Source organism: Podarcis vaucheri, assembly GCF_965113315.1.
Source record: "Podarcis vaucheri genome assembly, chromosome: 12".
Taxonomy (NCBI): Eukaryota; Metazoa; Chordata; class Lepidosauria; order Squamata; family Lacertidae; genus Podarcis; species Podarcis vaucheri.
Window position 1 is genome coordinate 24,415,168 of NC_138750.1, and position 9,300 is coordinate 24,424,467.

General features: G+C 42.4%; 1 protein-coding gene across 1 annotated transcript in view; it reads right to left on the reverse strand.

Annotated features, from left to right (window-relative positions):
- RAB5A (RAB5A, member RAS oncogene family) overlaps positions 1-8,897 on the reverse strand; it is a 20,084-nt gene extending 11,187 nt beyond the window's left edge. Inside the window, exon 1 of the mRNA XM_082193559.1 lies at positions 8,771-8,897. The gene's annotated coding sequence lies outside the window, so the exon portion shown is untranslated. The remainder of the gene's footprint in view (positions 1-8,770) is intronic.
- Positions 8,898-9,300: the final 403 nt, after the last annotated feature.

Consider the following 9,300-nt stretch of genomic DNA (forward strand, 5'->3'; position numbering starts at 1 on the left):
ATTTCCCCCCCAGGCGCGGGGCTGGGGCGAAGGAAACCCGAGCTTCCCCCGACCCCAGCCCCCAGAACGGGCAGCTCTCCACAAGCCTTGGGAGACCGGCGCGACTTCCTGCCAGGCTCCCATGCCTTGCGGATATCTGCCAGCCTCCAAACCGCGTCGGGGGACAGCAGGAAGGCGGCGTTCCGCCTCACCGCTGTCCCCCGGGCTTGTGGGGCTGGCGGCAGGGAGAAGCACGCTTCTCCCCGCTGCCAGCCTCCAAACCAGATTGGGGAACTGAAGCCCGGGGCGTGCTCTGCGTGCCCTGGGCTTCGAGATGCAGGCTGCTATCCGCAAGCCTAAGGAGCCCGACGGGAACTCCCACGGGCTCCCAAGGCTTGCAGAGAGCTTCCTTCAGCAAAAGCCTGCATTCACCCCATAGGACGCACACACATTTCCCCTTCATTTTTGGAGGGGAAAAAGTGTGTCCTATAGGGCGAAAAATACAGTACATTTTAGCAGTCTTCAGAAGAGAATGATCCCTCCAGCATAGATAGATTAGCTCAATTATGCGAGACATTGTATACTTCACAGTAGATGGAATTAAGGTTCATCATATAACCAAACTTAACGTGCCAACTAACAACCTCACAACTAAGGAAGCTCTTGTGACCCGTTAACTATTTTATTCACATTAAAAATAGCTTTAGGCACATTACTGCAGACCTTGCCTGTCTCTGTGGATAGCAGTGGTGCCTATCTGGTGGACTCCACAGGTTGTATTGTCACTGGGACTGGAATATACAAAATAGCTAAGAAATCTTTCTCTAATGCACATGTTATAGCACTGACCATTTCAGCTTGCCCAACAACCCTGCTAGGTACAGGGTAGAATAAGGAGATAAAGAGTTGGGTAGGTTGGTCTGGGAGTCTCTCATATTTTGACAGACTGAAGTCAACTGACCATGAACTTCAATAACTCAGCCCTCTGCAAGTGGTATTCCAAGGTAATGTACTTGGTAGAGGACCAAGAATGTTTATGGGAGGACCAATGATGTCAAGGGGGGTGGGGGTGGATGATCTGTTAATTCCCCTCTCCTTTGGCCCAAATGTGGCTCAACCTGAATTGCTATGCCACAGCATTTATCAGGCCTCTTTGAAAGTTGATCCAACAGAGCTGGTTTGCACAGGAACTTATCAGTTGCTGCAACAAGCCTGCTTTATCGCAGATTGCAGACACAGCAACTGCTGGGTTTTGTGTACTAACCAAAAACCCTGTTAGAGACATTTGGCAAAAGACTTGAGTAAGCAGAGGGATAGAAAGTTTTTCACTGACCACATTCCCTCCACTCCCGGCATGTTAGTACAGGTTTCCAGTTTGTCTGCTACAATAACTCCAACTGAATTCTACCTGCTCTACATAGCAACTTCTACAGAAATACCCACTTTTCCCCTTAACTCATCTGTCATTGTCTACCCTCTGGTTACCAATTCTCATGCATGCCCCAACTTTAAAAAAGACAATTCACAAGAATAATAATTTGTTGATCTAAGAAACAGTATCAAATTCAAATCCTAATTGTTTTATTGCAGCCTGCAACTTTAAATACTGTGTGAACAAATATATAAATTGTTTCTAAAATATATTCACAGAACAACAACAATTTCAACAAGTGTTTGTTCAAAATCCAGATGATCACATTCAAAGTGCTTCCACAAACATGCTAGGAGGGAGTAGAAATAGTTGCCCCTTGCCCATGAATGTTAGGTGGCATTTCCTGAAGTGTGTGGGGCTGCCACATTTGTGTGATGACAAGCATTCTATATGTCACATCAGCACAGTAACCCTGCATAACAGTCACAACACAATCCAGATCAGGATTCTAACTTGTATAGCAAGTCTTCACATGTACAGCAGAATGCCTGCCACAGACACTTGTCCTCCAACATGTGGAGGGCAGCAAGAACATGAAAAATGAGGTAGAGCCAGCTCGTCATTCTAATTACACCCCTACCTACATAAGGTTTCTTCATGACACTATATCACTGCAAACAAGAAAATGCAAGGTCACATTTAACATGTCTGCCAAATCTGAAATCAGCAACCATGGGGACCAAGCCCATCCTTGCTGTTCTGTGGTGCCAACAAGGTTCTCATCTTTGCCTAAACCCAGCTAATATTCACTACCATTTTCATGTGGACTGTGGTATGCTCTGGATCCTGGATTGGTCATCATCAGCTACCTTTTAAAACACACACAGCTATTTGTGACTAAATATTTGTGAGGATGGAAGGCCCATTCATTGTACTTAAATCCTGCCTACCAACTGAACTTGCTGAAGTGGTTTACAATATATTTAAAATACTTTAAAAGGGCGATAATTTTTAGGGCAAGGCAAAGGTGTATACGGTTTTATTTCTAGTTCTTATATATTCCAATTTTCACTCTGTAGCTGAATCTCCTAGAAATTACTGATTAAGAGTAGTTGGATATTAGGTCTCACATAGGCCAGGGCTTCCTCACAGGACTGCTGCTTTGGTCTCTCGCAGCTTTTCTCTGTTGCTGGGTATACAAACTGCTGTCAAAAAAGTGCTATAAGCATTCCCCTAGTTCTAAAATCTTCTAACTGCCACTCTGATGCTGAACCTCTGGACCACAGCAGGTCTCTTAAATAATATTGGTATACAAGTGCCTAAGTAGACTGATGTTAAGTCCTTTACAGCACAGAGTTTCCTCATGGGACTACTTATGTCTCCCATAGCCTCTGGCGGTAAATGCTGGAAGGACACTTACCATTTAAACATTTAATACAGTGGGACATATTCCAGAGTCAACATAAACACTGCATATAAATCCTGTCTGACTGCTTAAGAATTTCCTCAGAATTATTCCACTGGATCGCCAACTATTTCACATCCTGTTCTGCATTAATCAGGCCTTACTCAGCTCAGTGGCACCTTTCCACATCCTGGACAAAATGAAACTGATACTATACAGAAAGGATGGGTGTAACAAGACTCTGGCTGCTTCTCCACTTATTGTAATGGCTACTTGTAACTTTGGAAGAATGAAATGGTTTCCTCAACCTCAAACAACAACATTTTCCTTTATATAGCTTCATCCTTGTCAAGCAGGTTAGCAAAACCCAGCTCACCTGAGAAACATCTATTCAGCTCCAACATAGAGGTTTCCCACTAAAAACATGAATAGCTTAGCTGTTTTCTATCTGGATCTCTAGACCATACTACAAATTTCTATACTAATACAGATAATAATTTTAAGAGCTCAGAGTTTATTGTTTGACAAATGAGTACTGCAACATTGGAAATAGGGCTTTAAAAACCTATGGTATATGGCGGTATATAAATTCAATAAATAAATAAATAAATAAAGATATCTTGCTTGCGTGTATGGATTTCAATTAAGACTGTTATAAGTCTCACACCTAAAAGTTTGTGTTGCCTTATTCATTCCTACTTTCAAAATGCACAAAACAAGCTTACACTTGGAAGGAGCAATGATCAGCAAATACTACAACTTGAGGGGTAAAAATAATAATAGATAGTATTCAATCCTCCTAGTTATATAGATTCTCAGCTGTGGGTGCTCTTGGAGCCATCACTGAATCACAAAGTCCAGACTGCAGAAACATACTTTTACACAATGTGCCTGGTGAATGGTTGTGAACATCTCTAAGATATGGATTAGGTCAACAATCATCATTCATAGGTCACTAGTTTGGTGTAGTGGGTAGAGTGTTGGACCAGTACCAAGAAAACCCAGATTCAGCCTCCACTCAACCATAAACTAACACTGATTAAGTTTGAAGAAAGAAGGGCTGAGAATGGCAACCCTATATGCAGCCCAAAGTTCTGATAAGGTGAAATAAAAATGTAATAAGCGATGCCTTTATAACCATGAAGATTGATGACTGTAGCATGTTTTACATGAAACTGCCCTTAAAAACCATTCCAGTCCAACCCTCTTGATGTGGACAAGTTGCTGAGAGTACATTACCCCATGGCTCATCATCTGTACACAGTCCAGTGCCAGAAGCTCAGATATATAAGCCAGGCACCAAATGGCTCCTTAAACAGGTATACAGATGCCAAAATGGAATGGCTATTTGCCAGTATGGGGCCAGACAGCTTGAAAACTGTATATTTCAATAAGACTTTTTGGTTCCTGAAATTCATTCTGATTGTGCAGATAAAATATAATGGATAGAATTCTACAGGATCTGTTGCTAGTGTGCGAAAACTGACAAGATCCAAGGATCTACAGGCAAGCACCTCCAGATAGTGGAGTGTTCAGGCACCACCATCCTGTCATACGTTATTGACACAAATCAAGGTTCATGTTTTGATTTCAAGTAATATAACAAACTTGAATCCTATTACTACCTTCTGCCCTTCGCCTGATCACTGTCTTAGCTTACATACAACATACATCTAACAAGTCCGAATACCACATAAAAGTAGCATTCCCAGTGGGTGGAAACCTTTGTCCCAAGCTCCACCAACGTTCCAAGTGTGCACATATTCTGGTGATACCATAAAACTTTCTAATTTGGCCAAACTGGTTATTCCTGCAGCATTTTAAAATGCTTACTAAATATTTTACAATTTCTTGCTAACTTCTGTTTCCATAAAATTGGTTGCTCCACCTTAAGCCTCTTTGAGAAGGACATAAACCATTATCAAGATACAAAGAATCATGCAGCTAGTGAGCTTAGTACAGCTTGCAACCAGACGCCACCCCAACTCAAATGTCATAAGGCAAATAAAAAGCTTTTAAAACTGAGGGGAATGGCAAAGGAAGTTTGTTGTAAAGCATGAAGAGCAGCTTTTATTATCAATTTACTTTTCTTTATTAAATTTTAAATGAAGTGTTCATTACTACATTTCAAGCTTTTATAGGAAAAGTCCTTTAGACACTTTTCGCAAAAAAGAATCAATATTCCTTGCATTTAAAGAAGTCAAATGTTAGATATTTTAAGTCCTGATAAATTAAAAGAAATGTGCTGATTAAACGTTTTAATCTTTATAATGCTCTGACTATATATGCTTACTTTTCTTTATATAGCTCCTCTAACAAAAATATGTAAGTCTTAAAGTGTACACAAGATAAATATTAAACAATGGGCAAACCTGTTGCTCTTCTTATTTTTCAACTCAATGCCAAAATGTAAACAAGGAAAAAGAATGCACCAACTTCTCTTGTTTGTTACAACTACAGAGGCATTTCCAAACATTCCTGAAAAGATGGCCGTCTGCTCCTAACCTATCTTAAAATATTACACCATGTTATTAAATACTGCAGTTTCACCAAATCACTGGATAACAACCACTCAAAACTATTCAAATTCAGTTACTAAATGCCTGCATATCCAACTTTCTCATTTGATGCTTCATTCCTGCTTACTTCAATGAAAATCTAAATTAAATACAGTGGACGCTCGGGTTGCAAATGTGTGATACATGCGGCAGGCACATTCGCAACCCGCAGCATTCGCAACCAGCAGTGCCACGTCTGTGTGCGTGCGGGTTGTGATTTGGCGCTTCTGCGCATGTGCAAAGCGTTATTTAACGCTTCTGCGCATGCGCCAAAACCCGGAAGTAACCCATTCCAGTACTTCTGGATTCAGCATGGTGCACAACCCGAAAACGCGCAACCTGAAGCGTCTGTAACCTGAGGTATGACTGTACTGATAATCTGAAGGCCAAAGAAAAATATTGTTCATATAGTCACCCACCCACCCCACACAGTGGTGATTTACAACCAACTGCCCTATGAGCAGAAGAGGGAAAACTACCCAAGCAAACACTGCAATTATCACCAATGATTGCTAATACTTCAGCTTTTGTATTCCTGGTTATACTTCTTTACAGAAAAAATAGGGATTAAAAGGGGTTATAGATTCCCCCTGCCTTCTTTAGGGCTGGGCGATATCAGTTTTTCAACACTGTGGTGTATCACCAGCCAAACATCGCAGTTTGATGATATACCGCGATGTTGAAAAAACAAGGTGCATTGACCTCTGCCCGTGAGACACCAGGGGAAACTGCCCCAGCTCTCACCTTGAGAGCTGAGGTGGTTTCACCCAGGTGCTTTTGGGCTAGGGCAAAGCAGTTTATTTGAGCAGCTCAGCTGGGGAATGGGAAGGTTCCCCTTCCACAGCTGAGACAGCCCTGGTGCTCTCCCCCCTAGCCCTGGAGTAGGCAGAGCACCCGGGCTCCTTTAACTGCTCACTGCGGGGAGCGGCAACCATGCTTCCCTCAGCTGAGAAGTTTCACAGAGCCCCACCCCCAATATGCCTCTGACTTGTGGGAGCCAGCACTGGGCTGGGGGCTCCTTTAACTGCTCGACTGAGGCAAGGGCAGCTGCATACTCCTCAGTCGAGCAGTTTAAAGATGCAGAGGGAAGAACAAGCTGTATTGATGCCTGCGCTGTATGAGGGCAGAGTGGGATGATGGTTTCACTCAGCGATATATTGCTGGTGAAACCGCTGCCACTCCCGAGTCCCTCTGTTAGTATCACCCACTGGAGGAAGGAGTTCTTGACTATCTCTAGCAGACACTGCTAGCAGAGGGACTCAGGAGCAGTAGTGGTTTCACCAGCGATATACCACTGAATGAGGCCAACATCACGGTCTGCTCCTCATAACAGTCATGGGCAATATATCAATATATCGCTTGGGCCTAGCTAGCCATCTTTATTTAGAAATGAATTGTAGGGTGCAAGAGGAAGGGAGAAAGAAGAAATTACTAGTGAGCCAACCATACCTAACTTAGGTAAGGGGTGCACAACCTGTGGCCCTTCAGATGTTTCTGGACCACAACTCCCATCAGCCCCAGACAGCACAGACAGTGATCAGGGCTGATGGGAGGTGTAGTCCAACAACATCTGGAGGGCCGCAGGTTGTGTACCCTTGACTTAGATGATGCTGTGCACCCACATAGAGTGGAACAAAATTACGTTTTCTAAGACAATGATGTTTCATAAAAAGAAACAAAATATCTGGATTTACAGGTGTACTAGTTCTAATTTCAGATATACCTTGGAATTCATATGAATGCCAAACTTTCTCCATATATTGGAAAAAAAATTATAACTTTATCATGATTTAGTATCACAATACAACAGTCAGTTATTAGCTTGCAAGTTTTTACACTCATTTGCTTATTTATTCATGAGGCTGATGGATGATGGAGAACTCCATCTTTCCTTTGCAAGCCCATCTTAGAAGTAAAAAGCAGGTTAGTAAAATCATTTGCACTTTAGAAATGCAATCACCTGGTGGGGGAGGGGGACATAATGTTACCTGCCTCGTCCACCAGCCCTCTTTATTTCTATGCTGGACATGTGATGACTGGGAAGGAAGAGGGTTCATGGAAGCCAAGCAAGCTGGTAAAGGAGGAACATGGTATTCTCTGTCTCTTCTCCACTTTCTTGCTCTTTTCTGCTGGCCAAGGAATAAGTGGCTTCGCTTTCTTTGTGGCCAGCATGGAGACCAAGCAAGTGGCAGATGAAGGACAGAAGAGGCCATTCTTCCTCTATCAACCCACAGCCTGACCTGCATGGAATATCCGGCAAGTAGTTAAAATGCAAAGCTGCTGTAACTCTCATCAAAATGTCCAGCTTTAATATTAGTTTACTTATTAATACAGCACTGAATACTTCTTAACTCTTTTTCAAGTTTAAATACATATATGAAAATAATCAAACTGTAATAAATCAATCAGTACACTACATCATAAAACACCAGGAGGAGCCTCTGAGAATACCATTTCACTGAGGGACAAAAAAAAAAGGGGGGGGGATTCCTGTGTGTAAGAAAATAGATATAAATAGGGGCCAAAGTTGGAGGGATACATGAAAAGAATTTTCATCCAAATTCAATAAAAAGTTGGTGCTATGCAACCTAATCTTATGCATTTTTATTCAGAAGTTTCAAGCAATTCAGTCTTTACTGTACATGTGATTGCTACCTAAGTGTGTTTAGGAAGATATCATTTGTTGTTTGTTTAATATATGGAATTGTTCAGTAAGATATGAAGTTGTAACTTCATAATTTCGGTGCTTTGTATATGTCCTAAATTATTTCTCAATATTTTAACTCCCAAAGAATTACTAGTTTATTAGAGTAGTGCTTCACATTGTTATTTGTGGTAAATTTTACTGCATACAAAATGAGTTTGTATGGGAAAACAAAGTGTGCGCCCAACAAGTTATCACACAATCAACTACTCAATACTTTTACATAGATATCTAATGCATTTGTCTGCTGACTATTCACATACACACTGCATTGTAGTTGCAGACTCCTTATAAACAAATCTTTACATAAATTAACAGATTCGAACAGCACAAAGTATCTGAAACAGTTTAAAATAAAGGGACTTCCACTTAAGCTGTTTTAAACATTACTGCACTTTAGATGTACATCCCAGACATTGATCAACCAACCAACCAAAGTAGTGGGTGACACATATTAAGTCTGAAGTGCTCCAATTTAACGATTTGCCTCTAATTCAGTCAATAACTGATGGACAGCTACATAAATGACATAGTAAGGAACTGGAAGTGACGATATTGTAACTACCTGTGCTCCATTCAAATTGATCGAGCCTTAAATTTTCTTTAAAGCAGCTTTAAAATATGAAGCCAACGTTAATACCTACTAGTCTCTCTCTACATGTTAAGAACGGTTCAGGAGATCGTGCCCCTGATACACCTGGAATTGCTTGGATTTAAAAAAAAAACACACACACAAAACAAGTTTTTCTTACCCTGATCTCGCATTGCCACCACAGGATAATCAAACTAGCACAACCGCAAAGCCTCCACCGAGATAAAATAAACAAGCTAATTTCTTAATTCTACCTCCACAGAGACACCTTTTGCACATCAACCCCCCCCCCCTTTTTGATTCGCCACAAGCGTGGGAAACCTGAAAGGAAGGAGTTGCCTTTCCCTCCCGGCCACTCTGCAGAGCGAAACACGCCGCTTTTCCTTTTTAACTCTTTCCTGGAGTGGCCCCGTAAGCCTTCCCTCCCTCCCTCGCTTCGCTCTCTGCTAGCCGGGATGGCTGCGTCGCCCTCCCCGCACCCCGAAACCTTAACCCTTCAGTCGCTCCGCGGACCGGGCGGCCCTCCCCCATTCATTCCGCCAGCCGACTCTCCCCACCGGCCCCGCCTCACTCGCAGGCCCGGGAATAAGAGGAAGTGGGAGAAACGGGGGCGCCATTTTGAGGGTGGGAAGGAGAATCCGGCCGACTTAAAAACGACGACACCGCCGGATTCGGGGGCTAACAAGGCCG